General features: G+C 36.1%; 1 pseudogene; it reads left to right on the top strand.

The window, feature by feature from the left end:
• The window catches only part of LOC100349058 (glutamate--cysteine ligase regulatory subunit pseudogene), a 182396-nt pseudogene that overhangs the window by 113809 nt on the left and 43522 nt on the right, over window positions 1-25065 (top strand).

The following is a 25065-nucleotide window of genomic DNA, read 5'->3' as shown; positions in this document are numbered from 1 at the left end:
CTTAACCCCCTGTACCATAATGCCAGTCCTATGTGTTTAACTTTGAAAAGTACTTGTGTCCTAGCTCGGTTGGCTAAAAACACCAAGAAATAATGACTCAATAGGTACCTCCAAACACACCTCTTGAGCACCATTTTGTCTCTAAAAATACATTGCTACTGAGAGCAAGAGCTGCTTCATGTGTGGGGCAGCGCAATAACAAAAGCTGCTTGGCTTAAATCAAAAGAACTGAAAAGCATACTTGAAAGTCTTCCTTGAAACAAATCATGGATGACTAGAAAATCCTCTAAACAGTAACTTATATGTACTGAAACATGTAGCAAAACTTTAAATCTATGATTTAAAAAGGTAAATAAAGAAAAAAATATTGGGAATTATCCTGCTTTTAGTACACAGATTATGGCCACAAATTTAAAAATAAAATTAATAAAATGAAATTTATAGATAATAAAGGAAAAACTGAATTGTAATATTTCTATTTTTCTACCTGAATAAAATATCACTGGCTTCTAACATTGCCCGACAGTAGATAAGTAGGCATTGGAAGTCCATGACATGAGTACACAACTCCATTTGTGAAGTTATTGTTATACATATAGATATATTTAATCAAACCTCTAAATCCAATTAATGAGTTTCATGGAATACAATGAAAAGAGACACTAATAGCATTGTTGGAAAACAGTAAAATTCAGCAAAGATGAAAGTTCATATGCAACAACAAAAATTTAGAAAAATGAAATGATAGCCGAAGAATCAATAAATTAAAATATATGTAAGAATCAAATAAAAATGATAAATGCCAGTTTTTATTCTAATTCAAAGATATATAGGGAAATGAACACAGGCTGGATTTTGTAAGCCATGAAACTATTATCAATATTTTTAAGACTGGTAACAGTATTAAGGTTCCTTTTTAGAAAAAAAGCCCTTATCTTTTACAGATGCATACTGAAATAACATACTTTATAGTATGATGAATCCAGTTTTTCTATAATAATGTAAAAGTGCAGGTAGTGGAAATACATTGTATTCTAATTTATGTATGTCTTATCTTTTCATTATTAAATGTTTTAAAGATCTATTTATTTATTTGAAAGGCAGAGTTACAGAGAAAGAGAGGGAAAGAAAGAGAGAGACAGAGAGAGAATCTTCAATCCACTGGTTCACTACCAGCAACAGCCAGATCTGGGCCAGACCCAAGCCAAGGGCCAGACAATTCACCTGGGTCTACTTTGTGGGTACAGGAGCATTAGTAGGGAGCAGGATCCAAAGTGAAGCATCCTGAACTCAAAACAGCACCCATATTGCAAGCCAGCATCACAGGTGCTGTCCCAACCCAGTGTGCCACAACACTGGCTCCTCACATGAAAAAAAAAAAGCCAAGTTAGAAACATTGAAGGGCATTTTAATAAATCTCTGAGTCAAAAATCCTCACACTTTTATACAAGCAACTTAAGTGAAGAATATTTGTGCTTTTTTAATGAAAAGCTGATATTTCAAAAACAAGATTAATAATAAAATTGTTATTTTGAAAGGGATTGGCTCACATTTTGTAAAATGGACCACATAGTAAATATTTTAACCCTTGTGGGTCAAATTATATATGTAGTAACTGCTTTACTCTTCTATGACAGTTCAAATAAGTGCACCTGGTTGTCTTCCAAAAAAAGTTATTTATGAAATACAAGATTGGCCAGATTGAGCTAGTGGCATCATTTTAAAATCTTATGACTTAATATGTCATAAGGACAGCATGGAACCATAGGTTAATGTTACTACTCCCTGCCTGAAAATTGAGAAGTGTATATAACTATATAATATATACACACATGCACACATACACATACACTACACATACACAAACATGTATATATACACATATTATATATGTAAAATATAAGTAAGAATAAAAACATATATGTATGTATACATACTTTGGAATATCAACTTTCTGAAAAAAGTATATTTTTTCATTTTTATTTATTCTATATACTTGTGTTTATAAATGAAAATTAACATTTCCTCTTTTTTTTATCTTTTATTTAATGAATATAAATTTCCAAAGTACGATTTATGGATTACAATGGCTTCCCCCCCATACCGTCCCTCCCACCCACAACCCTCCCCTTTCCCACTCCCTCTCCCCTTCCATTCACATCAAGATTCATTTTCGATTATCTTAATATACAGAAGATCAGCTTAGTATACATTAAGTAAGGATTTCAACAGTTTGCTCCCACACAGAAACATAAAGTGAAAAATAATAGATGATTTTTTTTAAATGATGATGAAATCAGATCAGACCTATTGTCATGTTTAATCCCAGTGAGAGTCAAGTTGGGAGTTGATAATATTTCCTCTTTGTCCTCTTTGATGTTGTTTATCTCCCTGTCATTTCCTCACATGGTTAAGGACTGTTTTTTGTCACACTCTTAATATCCTTTTTCTTTACCTATGTCATGTTGAGGGAAATTGTTCCTTTAACAAGCAGCAAGTTTTAAAAATGAAATTTAGCATAGTCCAGTCTATTCTTTCCCATGGACTTTCTATCTTGTTTGCTTATATTATAAGTCTTAAAAAGTGGATACCACACACACTTCACTGTGTGTGAAAAAATCCAGGTATGTCTGTGGGTTCAGCATTGGGAAAAATGCATGCTTCTTTTTCTAACTTGAATTTATTAATAATTTGGGCCATTTGTTACCTTTGTTTTGTACTTACATTGATTGAGATCTAAGGTGAAAAGAAAAATCCCATTTCTGGCAACTTAAGAGGTCTCAGTACTCATTACACAGAGTCAGAGAATTAACAGCAAAGACAAGGAATTTAGATATGTATGGCATCTCCCCCAGAGACTTAGTGGGAAAATGTACTTTGGGAAAGATTTGTCACATTTTATCCTGAAGACATGTATCACATTGCTTATTTTGGCAAAGGCATTTGAGTTCCTCAGAAAGTTAAGACCTAAAGATGGAAGTGGGCTGGAAGAAGATAGCAACAGAATGGTAAAACTAACTGTAAGAGCAAGAGTAGGAAACTCCTTGTTTGCCCGTAATTCCTGCACCACAGCTTCCTAAAGGACATTTGTCTTCCATAGCTGGATCTTGAAGAACACGTAGGGTGTATGTGTCAATGCTGATAGCCTCAGTGACTGCTGGGCAGGGGCTGTGTTCCAGCAGTTCTGTCATTGCTGAGAAATTGCTACTGAGGTATATGAATCAGCTTAGCCTTAAATAATGACATACACTGAGGATCTTAGAAAACCAGAACTTCATTTTCTCACTATTCTGAAGGCTGGAAATCTGAGTAGAGCGACAGCTCTGATAACAGTCCTCATCTTGGCTAGAGACTACTACTGCCCTCTCACTGTGCCCTCACATGACGGGTAGATAGAATGAAAGATGATAGATGACAGATGATACAAAGATACGTAGACAATAATGATAGATAGATAGATCCACTATTGTATCTCTTATTAAGGTGCTAATCCCGTCATATGGACCCTAACCTCATAACTTTATCTAAACATTTTTCAAATTCTCCATGTACATATTAGAAGTTAGGGTTTCAACATATTAACTTTGGCAGGAAACAATTCAATCCACTGTATGCTACCCTTGGTCTCCTGCCCCAAATGTATGTACTTCTCACATTTAGAGACATTAATTCCAACTCCAGAACTCCAAAGTCTGAACTCCTTCCAACATCAGCTTTGAAGTTTAAAATCTCAAGTCTTGTCTGAACATTATCTAAATCAGAAATGGGTGAGATTCAAGGTCTGATTCACCCCAAGGGATAATTCCTTTCTAATTGTGAATCTGTGAAATCAGACTGTGTGTTTCCAAGATAAAATGTTGAAATAGGCACAGTCCCACTTCAAAAGGGAAAAATTGGATAAAAAGCAGTGAAAGATCCCAAGCAAGTCTAAGGCACAGCAATTCAAATAAAATTAGTCTTTAAGGTTTGAGAATTTGGATTTATATGCCACCTTCCAGGTCAGTTAGTGTGGCAGAATCAACTCCATGCTCAGTGCGATAGCCCCATCCCACAGCACAGCAGTCTCTATGAGGTCCTCATCTGTGTGTCAATGCAGTACACTAACCTTGTCCTCTGAGCTTGTGGTGGAAACAGCAGCCCTGAGGTCCTCTGAATGACCTTTGGAGCTTTCTTTTTTCCTGAAAGATGGCACACATTTGCAGCCACATTTCTGTGTTTTGTCCTGTGGAATCTAATATCTCTGACAGCCTTCCTTCGTTCTGTCCTGTTCCATTTAGCTCAAATTGGCAGTGTGCCTGCTCATAAAATCCCATAATCATTTTGCCCAGTGATAGTCCACCTAGCCTTGTGTTTTCTGCCGAACAATTTCCCTCATTTCTTACCATATGAGACCAGCTGAGAATTTTTTGAATCTCTAAGTTCTGAGTGCATTTTCTCAACATTTCCTTCTTAAATTCGGCTATCTCCTTTTGCATGTTATTATTCACAGGCAGGAGAACCAACCCACACCTTCAATATTTTGCTTAGAGATGTTTAAATTATTAATTTTTATCTCTCACAAGTTCTGCCTTCTACAAAATAATAAGGCATTATTTAGCCAGGCTTTTTTTTTTTTTTTTTGCCACTTTAAACAAGGCTGAACTTTCTTCCAGTTTCCAATGGTGCATTCTTCATTTCTATCTGAGACCTCACCAGAATGATCTTTAATGTCCATGTATCTACTAATATCCTGTTCATTATTAATTAAGAAGGAAGTTTCATATCTAGTTCTTTTTTTTTTTGAGCCTTAATAAAAACCACCTTTTACAAATTTCATTTTAATTAATTAATTAATTAATTATTTAAAAGGCAAAGCCACAGATGGAGAGGGTGGAGGGGAGGGGGATAAAGAGAAAGAGAGAAACCAAGAGCGCTTCCATTTGCTGGTTCACTTCCCAAATGGTTGCAATGACTGAGGCTGGGCCAGGCTGAAGCCAGGATCCCAGAACTCCATCGGGACCTCCCATGTGATTGGCAAGGACCCAAGTATTGGGTCAGCCTCCCTCGAACTTCTAGGTAAATCAACAGGCAACTGGATCAGAAGCAGAACAGCTGATACTTGAACTGGCGCTCATATGTGATGCTAGGATAACAGCCATCAACTCAACCCTTTGCATTACAATGTGCCCCCAGATGTCTAACATGCACTTCAAAACTCTCCCAAGCCTCTTCTCACAACCTAGTTGCCAAAGTGATTGAGCCTGGTAACATACTTTTTATAACAGCACTTTACTCTTCAGTATCAAAGGTTCTCCAGGGAAACTGAATCTGAATATCAAATATTCAAAATCTCATTATCAAATATTCTACTTCTTCAGAGAAACAGAACCACTAGTATGACTGTGTGTGTGTTGAGATATTTATTTTATTAAGAATTTAGCTCACATGATGATGGAGGTTGAGAAAAATCAAGATCTTTGTTTGAGAAGCTGTAGACTCAGAGAACAGTAGGGCTGTTGCAGTCCATGCACAAAGGCTAGAAAACAAAAAGAGAAAATGGTACAAATTCCAATTTGAAACCGAGTCTTTATATTACTTGTGTGGCTGAGATATGTGTGTGTGTGAGTGTGTGAGTGTGCTTCAAAGTTTACCATGCTCTTTTACACATTAACTTATTTGATTGCCCAAAGTAGACTTATTAGACAAATATCTTTTTTTTAAACTTTTATTTAATGAATATAAATTTCCAAAGTACGGCTTATGGATTACAATGGCTTCCCCCCCATATCGTCTCTCCCACCCGTATCCCTCCCCTTTCCCACTCCCTCTCCCCTTCCATTCACATGAGGATTCATTTTCGATTCTCTTTATATACAGAAGATCAGTTTAGCATACATTAAGTAAAGATTTCAACAGTTTGCTCCCACACAAACATAAAGTGAAAAATAATAGATGATTTTTTAAATGATGATGAAATCAGATCAGACCTATTGTCATGTTTAATCCCAGTGAGAGTCAAGTTGGGAATTGATAATTTCTTCTTTTTTTTTTTTTTTACAGAAGATCAGTTTAGTATATATTAAGTAAAGATTTCAACAGTTTGTTCCCACAAAAACATAAAGTGAAAAATAATAGATGATTTTTTAAATGATGATGAAATCAGATCAGTCTATTGTCATGTTTAATCCCAGTGAAAGTCAAGTTGGGAATTGATAATTCCTTCTTTTTTTTTTTTTTTTTTTAAGAAGATCAGTTTAGTATATATTAAGTAAAGATTTCAACAGTTTGCACGCCCATAGAAACACAAAGTGAAATATACTGTTTGAGTACTCATTATAGCATTAAGTCTCAATGTACAGCACATTAAGGACAGAGATCCTACATGAGGAGTAAGTGCACAGTGACTCCTGTTGTTGACTTTACAAATTGACACTCCTGTTTATGGCATTAGTAATCTCCCTATGCACCAGTCATGAGTTTCCAAGGCTATGGAAGCCTTTTAAGTTCACCGACTCTTATCTTGTTTAGACAAGGTCATATTCAAAGTGGAGGTTCTCTCCTCCCTTCCGAGAAAGTTACCTCCTTCATTGAAGACCTGTTCTTTCCACTGGGATCTCACTCACAGAGATCTTTCATTTAGGGTTTTTTTTTTGTTGTTTTTTCTTTTTTTTTTTTTTTTTTGCCAGAGTGTCTTGGCTTTCCATGCCTGAAATACTCTCATGGGCTTGTCAGCCAGATCGGAATGCCTTTAGGGCTGATTCTGAGGCCAGAGTGCTGTTTAGGACATCCACCATTCTATGAGTCTGCTTAGTATCTCGCTTCCCATGTTGGATCACTCTCCCCTTTATTTATTCTATCAGTTAGTATTAGCAGGTAGTAGACTTGTTTATGTGCTCCCTTTGACTCTTAGTCCTTTCATTATGATCAATTGTGAACTGAAATTGATCACTTGGACTGGTGAGATGGCATTGGTACATGCCACCTTGATGGGATTAAATTGGAGTCCCCTGGTATGTTTCTAACTCTACCATTTGGGGCAAGTCAGCTTGAGCATGTCCCAAATTGTACATCTCTTCCCTCTCTTATTCCCACTCTTATGTTTAACAGGGATCACATTTCAGTTAAATTTCAACACTTAAGAATAACTCTGTATTAATTACAGAATTAAACCAGTCATATTAAGTAGAACAGACAAAAAAACTACTAAGAGGGATAATGTATTAAGTTGTTCATTAACAGTCAGGGCTATGCTGATCAAGTCACCGTTTCCCATAGTGTCCATTTTACTTCAACAGGTTTCCTTCTTGGTGTTCAGTCAGTTGTCACCGATCAGGGAGAACATATGGTATTTGTCCCTTTGGGACTGGCTTATTTCACTCAGCATGATGTGTTCCAGATTCCTCCATTTTGTTGCAAATGACTGGATTTCGTTGTTTCTTACTGTGGTATAGTATTCTAAAGAGTACATATCCCATAATTTCTTTATCCAGTCTACCGTTGATGGGCATTTAGGTTGGTTCCAGGTCTTAGCTATTGTGAATTGAGCTGCAATAAACATTAGGGTGCAGACCTCTTTTTTGTTTGCCAATTTAAACTCCTTTGGGTAAATTCCAAGGAGTGGGATGGCTGGGTCGAACGGTAGGGTTATCTTCAGGTTTCTGAGGGATCTCCAGACTGACTTCCATAGTGGCTTGACCAGTTTGCATTCCCACCAACAGTGGGTTAGTGTCCCTTTTTCCCCACATCCTCGCCAGCATCTGTTGTTGGTAGATTTCTGCATGTGAGCCATTCTAACCGGGGTGAGGTGAAACCTCATTGTGGTTTTGATTTGCATTTCCCTGATTGCTAATGACCTTGAACATTTTTTCATGTGCCTGTTGGCCATTTGGATTTCCTCTTTTGAAAAATGTCTATTGAGGTCCTTGGCCCATCTCTTAATTGGGTTGTTGGTTTTGTTTTTGTGGAGTTTCTTGATCTCTTTGTAGATTCTGGTTATTAACCCTTTATCTGTTGCATAGTTTGCAAATATTTTTTCCCATTCTTTCGGTTGTCTCTGCACTCTCCTGACTGTTTCTTTTGCAGTACAGAAACTTCTCAATTTGATGCAATCCCAATAGTTGATTTTGGCTTTGACTGCCTGTGCCTCCCGGGTCTTTTCCAGAAATTCTTTGCCTGTGCCAATATCTTGAAGGGTTTATCCAATGTTCTCCAGACCCAAATCTAGTAGAAGAGAAATAATTAAAATCAGAGAAGAAACCAACAGGATTGAATCAAAAAAAATTACAAAAAATCAGCCAAACGAGGAGCTGGTTTTTTGAAAAAATAAACAACATTGACACCCCATTGGCCGAACTAACTAAAAAAAGAAGAGAAAAGACCCAAATCAATAAAATCAGAGATGAAAAAGGAAATGTAACAACGGAAACCACAGAAATAAAAAGAATCATCAGAAATTACTACAAGGACTTGTATGCCAGCAAACAGGGAAACCTATCAGAAATGGATAGATTCCTGGACACATGCAACCTACCTAAATTGAACCAGGAAGACATGGAAAACCTAAACAGACCCATAACTGAGACAGAAATTGAAACAGTAATAAAGGCCCTCCCAACAAAGAAAAGCCCACTGCTGAATTCTACCAGACATTAAAGAAGAACTAACTCCAATTCTTCTCAAACTATTCAGAACAATCGAAGAAGAGGGAATCCTCCCAAATTCTTTCTATGAAGCCAGCATCACCTTAATTCCTAAGCCGGAAAAAGATGCAGCACTGAAAGAGAATTACAGACCAATCTCCCTAATGAACGTAGATGCAAAAATCCTCAATAAAATTCTCACCAATAGAATGCAACAACACATTAGAAAGATCATCCACCCAGACCAAGTGGGATTTATCCCTGGTATGCAGGGATGGTTTAATGTGCGCAAAACAATCAATGTGATATACCACATTAACAGACTGCAGAAGAAAAACCATATGATTATCTCAATAGACATAGAGAAAGCATTTGATAAAATACAACACCCGTTCATGATGAAAACTGTAAGCAAACTGGGTATGGAAGGAACATTCCTCAATACAATCAAAGCAATCTATGAAAAACCCACAGCCAACATCCTATTGAATGGGGAAAAGTTGGAAGCATTTCCACTGAGATCTGGTACCAGACAGGGATGTCCACTCTCACCACTGCTATTCAATATAGTTCTGGAGGTTCTAGCCAGAGCTATTAGGCAAGAAAAAGAAATTAAAGGGATACAAATTGGGAAGGAAAAACTCAAACTATCCCTCTTTGCAGATGATATGATTCTTTACTTAGGGGACCCAAAGAACTCTACTAAGAGACTATTGGAACTCATAGAAGAGTTTGGCAAAGTAGCAGGGTATAAAATCAATGCAAAAAAATCAACAGCCTTTGTATACACAGACAATGCCATGGCTGAGGAAGAACTTCTAAGATCAATCCCATTCACAATAGCTACAAAAACAATCAAATACCTTGGAATAAACTTAACCAAGGACGTTAAAGATCTCTACAATGAAAATTACAAAACCTTAAAGAAAGAAATAGAAGAGGATACCAAGAAATGGAAAAATCTTCCATGCTCATGGATTGGAAGAATCAATATCATCAAAATGTCCATTCTCACAAAAGCAATTTATAGATTCAATGCAATACCAATCAAGATACCGAAGACCTTGTTCTCAGATCTGGAAAAAATGGTGCTGAAATTTATATGGAGGCGCAAGAGACCTCGAATAGCTAAAGCAATCTTGTACAACAAAAACAAAGCCGGAGACATCACAATAGCAGATTTCAGGACATACTACAGGGCAGTTGTAATCAAAACAGCATGGTACTGGTACAGAAACAGATGGATAGACCAATGGAACAGAATAGAAACACCAGAAATCAACCCAAACATCTGCAGCCAACTTATATTTGATCAAGGATCTAAAACTAATTCCTGGAGCAAGGACAGTCTATTCAATAAATGGTGCTGGGAAAACTGGATTTCCACGTGCAGAATCATGAAGCAAGACCCCTACCTTTCACCTTACACAAAAATCCACTCAACATGGATTAAAGACCTAAATCTACGACCTGACACCATCAAGTTACTAGAGAACGTTGGAGAAACCCTTCAAGATATTGGCACAGACTTATTAGACAAATATCTTACTTGTTTATTTTATTTTATTTTATTTTATTTTATTTTATTTTATTTTTGACAGGCAGAGTAGACAGTGAGAGAGAGAGAGAGTCAGAGAGAAAGGTCTTCCTTTTTGCCGTTGGTTCACCCTCCAATGGCCACCGTGGCCGGCGCAGTGCAGCCGGCACACGACACTGATCCGAAGGCAGGAACCAGGTTCTTCTCCTGGTCTCCCATGTGGGTGCAGGGCCCAGGGACTTGGGCCATCCTCCTCTGCACTCCCTGGCCACAGCAGAGAGCTGGCCTGGAAGAGGGGCAACCAGGACAGAATCCGGCACCCTGACAGGGACTAGAACCCTGTATGCCGGCGCTGCAGGCAGAGGATTAGCCTATTGAGCTGCAGAGCCGGCCTTAATTGGTTTTTAAATATTTTTAAATGGGAAAAATAAACAAAGATCTTAGTCTAGGAGATATGTTCACAAACATACTCTTCAAAATGGCTAGCAAATGCAAAACGAACTTTCAAGATAATAAAATACTATTTCACATTTATCAAGTAGGCAAACTTTAAAGAGAGAAGAAGGTGAACGATGTGTTCTGTATAGCTGATAAAAATACATTAATATTACAGAGTAATAAAATGCATTGTAAAACTTTTGCAAAATGTAGCAATACCATTAAGTTAAGACAGTTAAATGCATTCGTGCTATTCTTAGAAATGCATTTAGCAGAAGCCAAATATCTGCTTCAAAATGTTCTTACTGAACGCACAAGGATACTGATTACAGCATTGTCTGTAGTAGTTAAGATAGAGCAAAGGGGAGGTGCTGTGGCATAGTTGCTAAAGCCACCGCCTGCAGTGCTGGCATTCCATATGGGTGCCAGTTTGAGGTCTGGCTGCTCCACTTCTGATCCAGCTCTCTGCTATAACCTGGGAAAGCACTATAAGATGGCCCAAGTGCTTGGGCTCCTGCACTCACATGGGAGACTGGGAAGAAGCTCCTGGCTCCTGGTTCCTGGCTCCTGGCTTATGATCAGCGCAGCTCTGTCCATTGCGGCAAGTTGGGGAGTGAACCAGCTAATGGAAGACCTCTCTCTTTCTCTGCCTCTCCTTTTCTCTGTGTGTAATTCTGGCTTTCAAATAACTAAATAAACCTTTTAAAAAAGGAATAAAATATCACATGATGAATGAATATATTATGGCATATCCACATACAGAATCTCATGTATTATTTTTAGTGGAATAGTGTCATTTATTATAGTGAATTTGGACTATGGAATATTGTGTCCATCTTTTAAAAGAATTGAAAAATGACAGTGAAAAGTAGGCATTTCCAAAAACATTATTAAATGGAATTGAAAAATAATTAGTATAATAGGATTAAACTTTCTGTAAAGGGTACACTAATACATCCTTCTTCTCAACGTAAATGTGTATGTGTACAGGTACATACACATTTGTACAATATTATCTAGATACCAGTAAAAGTTGAAAATAACCCTAAGGTGATAAATGAATAATATTATGGATGGGAGTTGATTGGGATTAATAAAGGAGAACACAGAAACAGCAAAGCAAACCTAAATATGAATGAAAATATTGAAAGCACTTAAAGAATGTATATGATTAGATTATGTGTACGTATACATGTAAGATGAAAATTTTGTTTATTTATTTAATTATAATTGAAATAATTTTATTTAATTTTAAGTAATGTTTTGGTGACATTTTATCTCCTTCCAGAACAGCAAGATGTAGTCTACACTAATATAAAATAGCTGAAATAAATGCCATTCTGTAAAAATTATGCATTTAAAAATGTAATAGCTTCATCAATAACAAAATGAAATTATTCTAGAGAATCTTTTATTTCCTCTAGTTTTAAAATTTCACTAAGAAGCCTTCTACTGTTTGTAAAAAGTGTTTTATATTCATTTAAAATATTATGGCTGTTATTAATATTAATAAACTATGAATTATATAAAACATAAACTTTCTTTTCCTCAAAGCTACTTCATATCTTTCTATTATTTTAATAGTTTTCAAATAAACTTGAAGAAAGATTAAATAAGGTTATTTTATGTACCACTCAATACTTTTAGTTGCAACATTTATCATGCCAAAGCTTTAGGTGCCAAGAGTGTGTTGGCATTAAGTAAATGTGTTGCTTCCCATAGGGATTTTATTACCCAATATCAAGGAATAGTGGTCATTAACATGGAGAACCTTCCCTTAGTAACAGAATTGCAAATTTGAGAAGGGAATGGAAGTAAATTTAATGTAATGATTTTAAAAATTTAATGGCTTTAGAAATCATATTTCAGTATGTTACTTGTTTTGCACTATCACTTCATAATGGATTGCTATGTAAAGTTCATATGCTAAGCTACTCATTATCAGAACATATAGCAAGATTTAATGCTATCATATTGCTAATACTAAAGTTAATTTTCTAAGAATTCACTCTTCATATTAACTTATGAAGACATAATTGACATATGCTGCAATTACTCCTATAATGATTTTCTTACATTATGAACTGATAACCAAAGACAGAAACAAATAAGTGGAATGATTATTCCAACAAATATATAACAAAAGAAAAAAAGTGTTCCATAAAACTTATAATATAGAACAGGACAACTTCTCATGGTTGTGTTACAATAATTGATATAAGATTTGTGAGTGAATATTTCTAGTAATAATTCTGTTTGCTTTATTTTTAAACAAGTTCTAGTCATTAAGTGAATTGACTTAGTTAAAAATAAAAAAATCAGGTTAAAACATACACAGTACCAAAAACATTCATACTCACTTCAATATCAATAGACTGACCAGTGTGTGGCACAGTGGTTAAGTCTTCACATGGTACATCTGCATCCCAAACAGGAGTACCTGGTTTGACTCCCAATACTTCCACTTCTAATTCTAGCTTCCTAGTAATATGTATCCTCAGAGGCAAATAGGTGATGATACAAATACTTGGGTCTCTGTCACCCACATGGGAGACCCAGATATCGTAGCAGTGTCCTGGCATCCATCTGACTAACTCATGGCTGTTGCAGGTATTTGTGGTATAAATCAGCAGACAGATCTCCTTCTGCCTCTCTGCTTCTCTATCTCTTTCTGTGTGTGTCTCCGACTTAAAATATAAATAGAAGTTAATTATATGCATATATATTTCCATGAGAAGGAAAAGATGTGCTGATAATTATATCAATTCATTTTGTCTACATATATTTTTAATCCAAGCAAGCTGGGATGCTGTAGATATGTAAACTGAAGATTATCAGCCATTTTAATCACTATAGGGGAAAAAAAGAAATTATCAACAATCAGTTTAAAGTACCAATTAAGTTACAAGATTGAATACTATCTCTAGTTATCTAAATGTCTTTTTCTATAGACAATTAGTGTGAACTTGTATGCATGGTGCGCGCGCACGCGCGTGTGTGTGTGTGTAAGAGTAGAGGAGCTGACAGGGGAAGAGAAACAGGAATTATCAGGATAGATGCTATGAAAATGTGACCCTGGTTTGTGGCATAGGCAGAATATGTGCTAGTAGACAAAAAGTAATACATTTTCATGTGTGATGTTCCCAATTTCATACTGAAATATGACTCAGAGATAAGCCAGGGGATTCAAGATGACACAAAAAAACTGTACGTCATTCAGGAAAATCAGTTTTTCCTGACATTGGTGGTGACTAAGGAGCAAAACACCTAATCCCAATTCCATTCCCATTTGCAGACATATATTAGAGAGCACAGGTGAGCAGCTCTGTGAAATACCTCAGATCAAGAGAATGCAAAATGACATCTTAAGGGACTTCCTGGGGACAAACTGGTCAGTGTCAACATTTTACCTTTTTCTTGCCTTGGGCAGAAGCATACACAGAACTTTAATAAGCTGCTTTGCTAGTATAAGATATGAAACCTACAAAATAAGGATAATCATTTTCTTTATGAAATCAATGAGACTCTACCCTATTCATGGATCACTTTTCTTTAAATTTCCTTTTGTAAGAGGAAAACATGTTTGTACACTTATTCAGTTATATCATTATTAACATTAGTTACCTGTAATTGAAATACTCCTGATTGGTACCCTGGGAAAGTTGATTTAACATGTAATTTAAACCATTTTATATTATCTTAAATCTTGTTGTAGAGTAGAAAGAAGCATTGATTTTTTAATTAAATTAGGGAATTTCAAAGAAATTCTACATGTTTGATGACAACTTCACAATACATTCCAGATTCATGGATGAATTTTCCACTTTCCTTGCTTCTTGGCCTTTCGGCTAAGATCAAGTGTAATTTTCCACTCTCCATACAGATTTAACATTTAGAGGTAACTCTTGTTGTTTTACAAATGTACCCATTATCTTTTGTTAACAAAGATATGTTTCCTATAGTCAGAGATGTTATCTTGTATCAGTAAGGTTGTTATCTTCATCATCATTTTATTACATTAATATTAGCATTATTTAATATTGACCCAGATTTAAGAATTAATTATGTTAGTCATCTACTTTGGATAAGGCCAAAGTAAACTGGAAGTCAGAGAAAGATAGAGAAGACTTTAATAAAATGCAAAAGGCATCAGAGAGAACTGAAGTCAGTAGCTAATCTGCATAGCCAGAAGTCAGGGAGTAGGAGTCTGAGCTGGTTAGCCCATACACTATGGGGCAAGAAACATCAAGGAAATATCAAAGGCTTTCTTCCTTTTGAACCTGTGTCTTAGGGCTGTCGTGCAGCCTTATCTGAGGTTCAGAGTTGTATTCCTATAAGATTATGAGTAGCACATGTTCTGGTATATAGGTTTGACAACAGATTCTACAGAATTAAGACAGTACATGAGTTAATGATTATTAAATTTCCTAAGCTTTCATTTGTACAAAAGACTGGAATTGTATCATCGCCAATAACCACAATTAAATTTAGGCAGAAATTTTTGTTGTCTGAATTCTTCCATTCCAGTCATGACAGAGATGCTGATACTAGATGAATTCCTCTGTCTACATAACTATGACCCTGGGCTCAGTATGTGATAGAAGGACTTCAGACCACAAGAACAGTGATCATTCAAAGAAAGAAACACACATGTCTACTGTTGCAACAGCTTCCTTTTGTGGTCATTTTTTGGTTACGGTAAAGGAAGTTGGAAACTAATCATGGTGCAGTAAGTTTTGGTGGGCTACGATGGCACATATCGGATTTTAGGCTCCTACAGTGGCTGGAATTTGTGGGCAGGGGTTTAAAAGAAAATGACCACACAGAGGGCAGTCCCAAAAGTCTGCATGGGAGCTTGATTGAGGATGGGACTCATCCTAGTAGGCAAGTTTCCAGTAGGTACTGTATTTTCAGAAAGGTGATTCCGTGACAGCCTGCTTAGGATAAAGAAATATCATCATATATTTTCAAATATTCAGTGAAAATTCAATTAAAGCTAATTAGGAGATAAGAACAATATCTCAAGGCCAAGGATCTGAGACTAAGCATAAGACTGAAATATAACAAATATAAAACTTACCTTCATAGGATGATAATTTAATAACATTCCAGGACAATTCATGAAAGCAGAGATTGACAAACTTCTGTAAAGAGCCAAAGAATAAATAGCTTGAGGCCGGCACTGTGGTGTAGCAGGTAAGGCCACTGCCTGCAGTGCTGGCATCCCATATGGACGCTGGTTCAAGACCAGGCTGCTCCACTTCCAATCAAGCTCTGTGCCATGACCTGAGAAAGCAGTAGAAGATGACCCAAGTCCCGTGTGGAAGACCCAGAAGAAGCTCCTGGCTTCAGACTGGCTCATCTCTGGCCATTGTAACCATTTGGGGAGTGAACCAGCAGATAGAAGACTCTCTCTCTCTCTCTCTGTCTCTCTCTCTTTCTTTCTCACTGGCCCGTTAAAATAAATAAATAAATAAATCTTTTTTTAAAAAAATAAAAGAATAAATATCTTACACTTGGGGGCCACAAAATTATATCACAGTCAGTTAACTGTGCCATTACAGTACTCAATAATTAACTGAATGTGAATCTTTTCTCAAATAAAAATATTATTTCCAAAAAATATACATAATGTCAGACTTGATCTGCAACCATAATTTGCTGACTTCTCCCTTAAAAGAAGAAAACACAACCAAGAATCCTGAAATAATCTCTAAAATATCCTGTATAAACAAATAGTTTTCTTCAATAACCTGGACTTTTGATTTCCACCTTTGGTGTGGGTAGGGTCAATAAACAAGATTGTACTCCTTACTACACAGTGGAGTATCAGACACTTGACAAGTATCACTACGTCACTAATATCCTTATACAAATATAGAGATATGGTGTGAAAAGTTTTTCACAAGTGTTTGAATACTGGTTAAGTGATCCATGTTTAGAATAAGTATCTACTGCTAATGATGGATTTAAAATGAAGATTGGGTTTCTCAACTACTCCTTCTCATTCTAGAATTATTTCCAAGGGATAATCATTTTAATTCTTTCAATATTTTCCCTTGAAATTTATCTTTATGTGTAAGGTTACCTAATCAGAGCCATGGTATATCCTTTAGTCATATTTTTCATTTAGATGAATTTTTGTTACTATTAGTTACTTTTTCCTTTCTTCTTTCATTACTTTCATTACTGATGATACAGAGGCAAAAGAAATCAACCACCAGTAACAACAAAATAGCACCATCCTTTTGTAAAACCACCCTGAATTTGAATATTTTCTCTTGCATTGTTATCCTGCATTTCTGGACAAGTCATCTAAACTCCATTAACTTTAATTTTTCTCTATTAAATACATAATGGCAATTTCTACCCTTCAGAAGTTGTTCTATGGCATCAGTAATCTCCCTATGCTCCAGTCATGAGTTTCCAAGGCTATGGAAGCCCCTTGAGTTCTCCGACTCTTATCTTGTTTAGACAAGGTCATAGTCAAAGTGGAGGTTCTCTCCTCCCTTCATAGAAAGGTACCTCCTTCTTTGATGCCATAGACAGGAGTGTCAATTGGTAAAGTCAACAACAGGAGTCACTGTGCACTTACTCCTCATGTAGGATCTCTGTCCTTAATGTGCTGTACATTGAGATTTAATGCTATAACGAGTACTCAAACAATATATTTCACTTTGTGTTTCTATGGGGGTGCAAACTGTTGAAATCCTTACTTAATGCATACTAAACTGATCCTCTGTAAAAAAAAAAAAAAAAAAAAAAGAAATTATCAATTCCCAACTTGACTCTCACTGGGATTAAACATGACAATAGGTCTGCTCTGATTTCATCATCATTTAAAAAAAATCATCTATTATTTTTCACTTTATGTTTCTGTGTGGGAGCAAACTGTTGAAATCCATACTTAATGTATACTAAGCTGATCTTCTGTATATTAAGATAATCGAAAATGAATCTTGATGTGAATGGAAGGGGAGAGGGAGTGGGAAAGGGGAGGGTTGTGGGTGGGAGGGACGGTATGGGGGGGAAGCCATTGTAATCCATAAGTCGTACTTTGGAAATTTATATGCATTAAATAAAAGTTTAAAAAAAAAAGAAGTTGTTCTAGATTTTGGTCAGATTTACATTACTCTCAAAGCTACCCTCAACAATGCAAAGAATAAATAAAGAATAATATTTATCAGAATCTACTTCCATGTGTAATACCTAATTAGAATGCCAGTGAGATGAAGTCAGGTTAAAATTCAGTGAGAGGAATATGAATAAATTACATGATTCCTGAGAGGCAGTGGCATTCAGAATTATAGACAAATGTGATCCACAACAACCAGAATTGGTCAACCACTGCCACCTGCCTTGATGCTGGTAGCAGAGACAAGCGGGAGATGCATGGAGATGACAGCAGGTTCCTTTAGAATTACTGGCACCAGTAGTTCACATTAAAGTACTTAGTCTCAACTTGACTTCTGCCTGAAGCTATCTTGGCCTCTGTTGGAGACAGCCGATCTTTGTTTTCTCTCTGTCTCATTTCCATCATGAAAGTCTTCATTGCTATGTTATAGCCTTTTATTCTGCTTTCCTGACTAAACCTGTTCTAATATAGTTTTATAGGGGAGTTTAAAAAGATGGTATATGTAAGATAGATCACTGGCATTTGAATTTAAATCATCTGTGATATGCTCAAGTAGCCATCATCATGTCTTGATATGATGCATTATCAGTCTGAGAGTGAACTGGATAATTTCCTCAACATTCACCTGTACACAGATCTTCTCAATATCACCTCAGCTCCCTAGCAAATTACTCAAAATAGCTTGGCTCTCTGACTAATTGTAATATTAAAAAGAAAATTAATCTAAAATCAAACTAAGCACATACCCCAAGGCCGGGAAGAAACATAGCTATAATCTCAACAAGAGCTAATAAATTCATTGTTGTGCTGATTATTGAAGCCAATGGCATTCACATTAGATCAAAAATGCATCTAGCTTTATTTGTGGATCAGCCCCTGTGGCCAATGCTAAAGCTTCACAAACACTACAGAAAAAGATAAAAAAGAAAATATTCCCTCTGTGCTCAAAGCAGAGATATTAGCATACAGACAATTCTCAGATAGCCACATTTTTTGTTTTCACATAGTGCTCTATGACAGTCTCCTTATGTTTTTAATTTCTTTAAATAACAACCCTTATCATTAAAATACAGAGCATTGTGTTATTATATGATTAACTAAAATAAATGTATCAATTAAATTATTGGAACAATTTACAACTCAGTTTCAACTCATTCATCAAGAAAACAGAATACTGGTCTCAAATTTGAGCTTGCAGGCCTTCTAAAAGGGGGCAGCAACAGTGGGTTGTGATGAATCATTTTTCTTTAAGGACTCCCTTTTTCACATTTCAGAATATAAACTGTCAGGAGCTAGAATTTGAGAAAAGTCTTTCTCTGTAAATAAAAAACAAAAATTGTTGTGTACTCTTCATTGTCTTCTCCAGTGTAAGAGACTATGGAAGATTAATTTCATGACAGGAGTTCAATTTTACCAGCCTAATAAAGGGGTGTTATATTAAAGATATAAGTCAGATGATGATTATTCAAAATCATGGAAGAAAATTTTACGAATCATGTAACTGACAATTATCTAGTATATGGAGTACGTAAAGGACTCTTAAAAATAAATAAATAAATAAATAAATAAGCAGGCAAAGTGATCTCAAAGTGTGTAAATGATTTAAATCATTTCTCCATGGGGCCGGCGCTGTGCCTCACTTGGTTAATCCTCCGCCTGCGGAGCCAGCATCCCATATGGGTGCCGGTTCTAGTCCTGGATGCTCCTCTTCCAGTCCAGCTCTCTGCTGTGGCCCGGCAGTGCAGTGGAGGATGCCAAGTGATTGGGTTCCTGCACCTGCATGGGAGACCAGGAGGAGACACCTGGCTTCGGGCTTTGGATCGGTGTAGTTCTGGCTGTAGCGGCCACTTGGGGGGTGAACCAATGGAAGGAAGATCTTTCTCTCTGTCTCTCTCACCATCTGTCAAAAAAAAAAAAAAATCATTTCTCCAAAGAAACTATGCAAGTTGCCCTAAACAGCACTCTGACCTCAGAGTCAGCCCTTAAGGCATTCAGATCTGGCTAAAAAGCCCATGAGAGTTTATCAGGCATGGAAAGCCAAGACACTGTGGCACAAAATTGACCTAAATGAAAGATCTCTGTGAGTGAGATCCCAGTGGAAAGAATGGGCCATCAAAAAGGAGGTATCTTTCTCTGAAGGGAGGAGAGAACTTCCACTTTGATTATGGCCTTGTCTAAATAAGATCGGAGTTTGTGAAATCAAGAGGCTTCCATAGCCTTGGCAACTCATGACAAGAGCCTCGCGTAATTACTGACATAATAAATAAGAGTGTCAATTGTTAAATCAACAACAGGAGTCACTGTGCACTTACTCCTCATGTAGGATCTCTGTCCTTAATGTGTTGTACTATGTGAATTAACGGTAAAACCAGTATTCAAATAGTACTTTACACTTTGTGTTTCTGCCTGGGTGCAAACTGTTGAAATCTACTTAGTGTATACTGAGTTGATCTTCTGTATGTAAAGAAAATTAAATTGAATCTTGATGAAGAATGATATGGGAAAGGTAATAGGAGATGGAATGGTTTATGGGTGGGAGGATAATTATGGGGGGAAAAACTGCTATAATCCAAAAGTTGTACTTTCAAAATTTATATTTATTAAATAAAAGGTTTTTTTTTTTAAAGAAACTATGCAGTTTAGGACATCTGCCATTCTATGAGTCTGCTGTGTATCCCGCTTCCTATGTTGGATCATTCTCTCCTTTTTAATTCTATCAGTTGGTATTAGCAGACACTAGCCCTGTTTATGTGACCCCTTTGACTCTTAGACCTATCAGTATGCTGAATTGTGAACTGAAACTGATCACTTTGACTAGTGAGATGGCATTGGCACGTGCCACCTTGATGGGATTGAATTGGAATCCCCTGGCACTTTTCTAACTCCACCATTTGGGACAAGTCCGATTGAACATGTCCCATTGTACATCTCCTCCCTCTCTTATTCCCAATCTTATATTTAACAGGGATCACTTTTCCTCAGAATCAGCCCTTAGGGCATTCGGATCTGGCTGAAGAGCCCAAGAGAGTATTTTAGGCATGGAAAGCCAAGACACTTTGGCAAAAAAAAAAAAAAAAAAAAACAAAACCTAAATGAAAGATCTCTGTGAGTAAGATCCCAGTGGATAGAAGGGGCCATCAAAGAGCGTGGTACCTTTCTCTGATGGGAGGAGAGAACTTCCACTTTGACTATGACCTTGTCTAAATAAGATCGGAGTTGGTGAACTCAAAAGTCTTCCATAGCCTTGGCAACTCATGACAAGAGCCTAGGGTGATTACTGACGCCATAAACAAAAGAATGTCATTTTTTTTTTTTTTAATTTTTTTTGACAGGCAGAGTGAACAGTGAGAGACTTCCTTTTTCCGTTGGTTCACCCCCCAATGGCCACTGCAGCTGGCGCACTGCGGCCAGCACACCGCGCTGATCCGTAGCCAGGAGCCAGGTGTTTCCCCTGGTCTCCCTTGCAGGTGCATGGCCAAAGCACTTGGGCCATAGCAGAGAGCTGGAATGGAAGAGGAGCAACCGGGACAGAATCCGGCACCCCAACCTGGACTAGAACCCAGGGTGCCAACGCCGCAGGTGGAGGATTACCCTATTGAGCCGGCTGAGAATGTCAATTGTTAAGTCAACAACAGGAGTCACTGTGCACTTACTCCTCATGTAGGATCTCTGTCCTTAATGTGTTGTACAATGTGAATTAATGCTATAACTAGTACTCAGACAGTACTTTCACTTTGTGTTTCTTTGTGGTTACAAACTGTTGAAATCTTTTCTTAATATATACTAAGTTGATCTTCTGTATATAAAGATAATTGAAAATGAATCTTGATGTGAATGGAATGGGAGAGGGAGAGGGAGATGGGAGGGTTGCGGGTGGAAGGGAAGTTATGGGAGGGGAAGCCACTGTAATACAAAAGCTGTACTTTGGAAATTTACGTTTATTAAATAAAAGTTAAAAAAAGAAACTATGCCAATACATGTGAGTGAAAAGATGGTCAACATCATTAGTCAATTGAATTTGATTATTGAAGCCACTATGAAATATGATTTCAGATCTATTAGAGTGGCTATAAATAAAAGAAAAATAATTATTGGCAAACATTTGGGGAAACTGAAATCTATGTTAAGTGCTGATTGGCAAGTAAAATATGAGTTTCTGTTGAAATAGTTTGAAAATTATTCCAGAATTTAAACATGGAATTCTCACGTAAGGCAGAATTCCTAGTACTATGTACTAAGTAAGTATCTACCACCCCCAACCTAAATATATGATCCGTGACTGTAAGGTTACTATCTATGAGAGGAACTGACATCTTTTTTTTATTATTGTTTATAGCCCCTGCTATATGCCTTCTAACCTATAGTCTTCTTACTTTTTATTTGTGCACTCTTTATTTAATAGAGCATTAAGCCTTTGACTATAATGTAAATTTAAAAAGCTATTATCTTTAAAACAAAAAGTCAAAAGTAAAAAAAAGAGGAAACAAATACAAAACATAATAAAAATTTGCATGACAATGTACATTGCAATATATATTCATTATTCAACAAATGTAAACAACTCCAATGTCTACCAATTGATTTAAGAAACAATGCAGTATATCTGTACAAATGAATTTTAGTCATAAGAAAAGAATGACATACTGATACATACTGCAATGTGGATTTACCTTGAAAATATGATAAATCTATGTCAGATATGAAAGATGCCACAAATCATATGATTGCGTAAGTATGGAATATCCAGAACAAGAAATCCATAGAGATAGAAAACAGACTATAGATTACCAAGAGGTGGGGAATAGCTGATTAGTGGATTTAGGGCTTCATTTCTGGTGATAAAAATGACTAGGAACTACCTAGAGATGACCACATGACTATGAATGCACTGAATTGTACTGAATAGTATACTAAAATGCCAGTTTTTTGTCCTATGAATTTTCTGCAGTTAAAAAGTAACAACTTTAAATAAGAATAACATTAGTGTCTTAAGAAGAAGTGATTAACTCCTCCCAGAATCCATATGCAATGCCAGGAGATGAAGTAATTGTTTTGAGACCAAAGCAAACACTGAAGAAATGAGGGCAGAGAGAATCTCTTTGTTTTATTGTGCTTATGTTAAATACACATATATACATATGTATATATTCTAAGATATATATTGTATATCTAGTACATATAAGCTATATTAAGAAATAGAGAATGGGAGATAGAACAAGAAACCAAATTTAGTATGTAAAACACTTAAGAATTATTCTGTTATTGACAACCAAATGTAATAATGTAATATATTAATAAAGGCATTGTAAATTTATGTAATAAGTATCATGACAACATTTTTAATTACCTAGAAAATGTATCTGCTTACTAACACAAATTTAAATCATTATTCATATTAAAATAGACATATATATGCAGAATATTGAATGCAGATGTCAAGGGAGGCAGTTAGGATATTCATCATTAATATGTTTCTCACAGTAAATACCAAAATGTTCATTAAAGAGCTATTTTTGTGGATTTGCTGAATGGATTATATCTGAGACAGACAGCTTCTTCCAGGTGACAAAAGGGGACTGTGATTGCAAAAATGAGAAATAAGTTTTTTTAAAGGCTTAAATAAAATTTGGGGTAATGAGTTAATCCACTTAGTTATCTAAAATATTCATGCCTTATTCTGTTAAAATTTTAGGTGTATACTCTTTGGCATTTAATACATTGTTTTCTTACATCTCTATTATTCTAACTTCTGGGATATCAAATATTGTATTTTATCACTCTTTCTCCATATATAGTTAGTGTTACCAGATTTAGAAAATATAAAATACATAACATCTATTTAAATTTGATTTTCCATTAAACAAAATATAAGTTCTTACATAAGCACATATCAAATATTGCATGGGCTGTACATAATCTAAAAATCATGTTTGTGATTTATTTCAAATTTAGGTAGGCATTATATTTCTTATCTGACAATCTATTAAAGTGTCTACAATATAATAGGCACTTTGTATTTTCTATTTGATAAATGAATCTAGGTGTCTCCACCCCAATCAAACCCATGGCTTTCACTATCACTGATACTGAAATGGTTAATTTTCATCTCTGTGTCTTTGTGCCCTCTGTTCCCTCCTATATGTGGTCTCAAATGTCCCTTGAATGGTAATTATTGTGTTTGCCATTATGAGTTTATCATTATCACTCAAATTGTTCAAATAAATTGTACCCAAATATTATAGTATACTATTTATGGAATCCCAGATAATGACCATACTCTGTTGTCCTACTATTATAGTTTGCTGTGGTTTGTAACCTATCACACTTCCACTGAAATTTGAATATCATTCTGACAGCTTTGTCAGAAGGGGCTTTAAAGAGGTGATTGGGTCTGAAAAGGGATTAAAGCTTTCTCAAGGAGTGGACTTCTCAGCAGAGTAGTTCTTAAAGCTGCCTCTTGCATGTTCTCTACCTTGAGTTTGCTTGCTCGTCTGCTTCTGCCAAGAAGTAGAATAAGCACTTACTGGCACCAGGCATTTGAACTTTCAGGTGCCAGAACTGTGGGTCAAATAAATCTTTTTCCATTATAAATTACCCAGTCTTCAGTTATTTTTTTTTTCTGTGACTGAAAGCAGAATAATGCCACTCTCTAATAATAATATTTTTCATTTTCATGTTTTAGAAATATACTTCAAGTTATAATCATATAAGAAACAGAAGCTCTATGAGTGTAACTTTTTCAAAACAATTAAAAGAATATGAGGAAAAAGAAAAAGATTGGATTTAATCAACATAATGAAATGTACACCATAAGTTCATATTGATATAAATAAGTAATCAAATGCATAAATAAATGGGATAGTAGCAATATTTATTTCTTGTTTTCTTGATTTTTTAACAATTATTTATTTTATCTGAAGGTCAGAATTACAGATAGGGAGAGAAAGAGATCTTCTATTTGCTGGTTCACTCTCCAAAGGCTGTGACAGTCAGCCTGGGCCAGCCTGAGGCTAAGAGCCTGGAGTTGCTTCTGAATCTCCATTGTGGGTGCAGGGGCCCAAGCACTTGGGCCACCTTCTCCAACTTTTCCCATTATTAGAGAACTGAACCAGATGAGGAGCAACCAGGACACCAACTGGAACCCATAGGGGATGCAGGCAGCAATTTAACCCACTAGGCCTCAGTGCCAACCCTAAGAAACGGAGTTTGCAATGGACTAGATAAAATGAGAGGAATGTGTATGTTAGATTGTCCTGGAAAATTTCAGTGTTTAGACTTGCTTCAGACAGTATAATATGAGGAGGACAAGGGTAGAATTCCAGTACATTTTATGATTC

This window comes from Oryctolagus cuniculus, chromosome 2 (genome assembly GCF_051225735.1).
Source record: "Oryctolagus cuniculus isolate XC-2025 breed Fujian yellow rabbit chromosome 2, ASM5122573v1, whole genome shotgun sequence".
Lineage (NCBI taxonomy): Eukaryota > Metazoa > Chordata > Mammalia > Lagomorpha > Leporidae > Oryctolagus > Oryctolagus cuniculus.
This window is presented reverse-complemented; position numbering and strand designations above follow the sequence as displayed.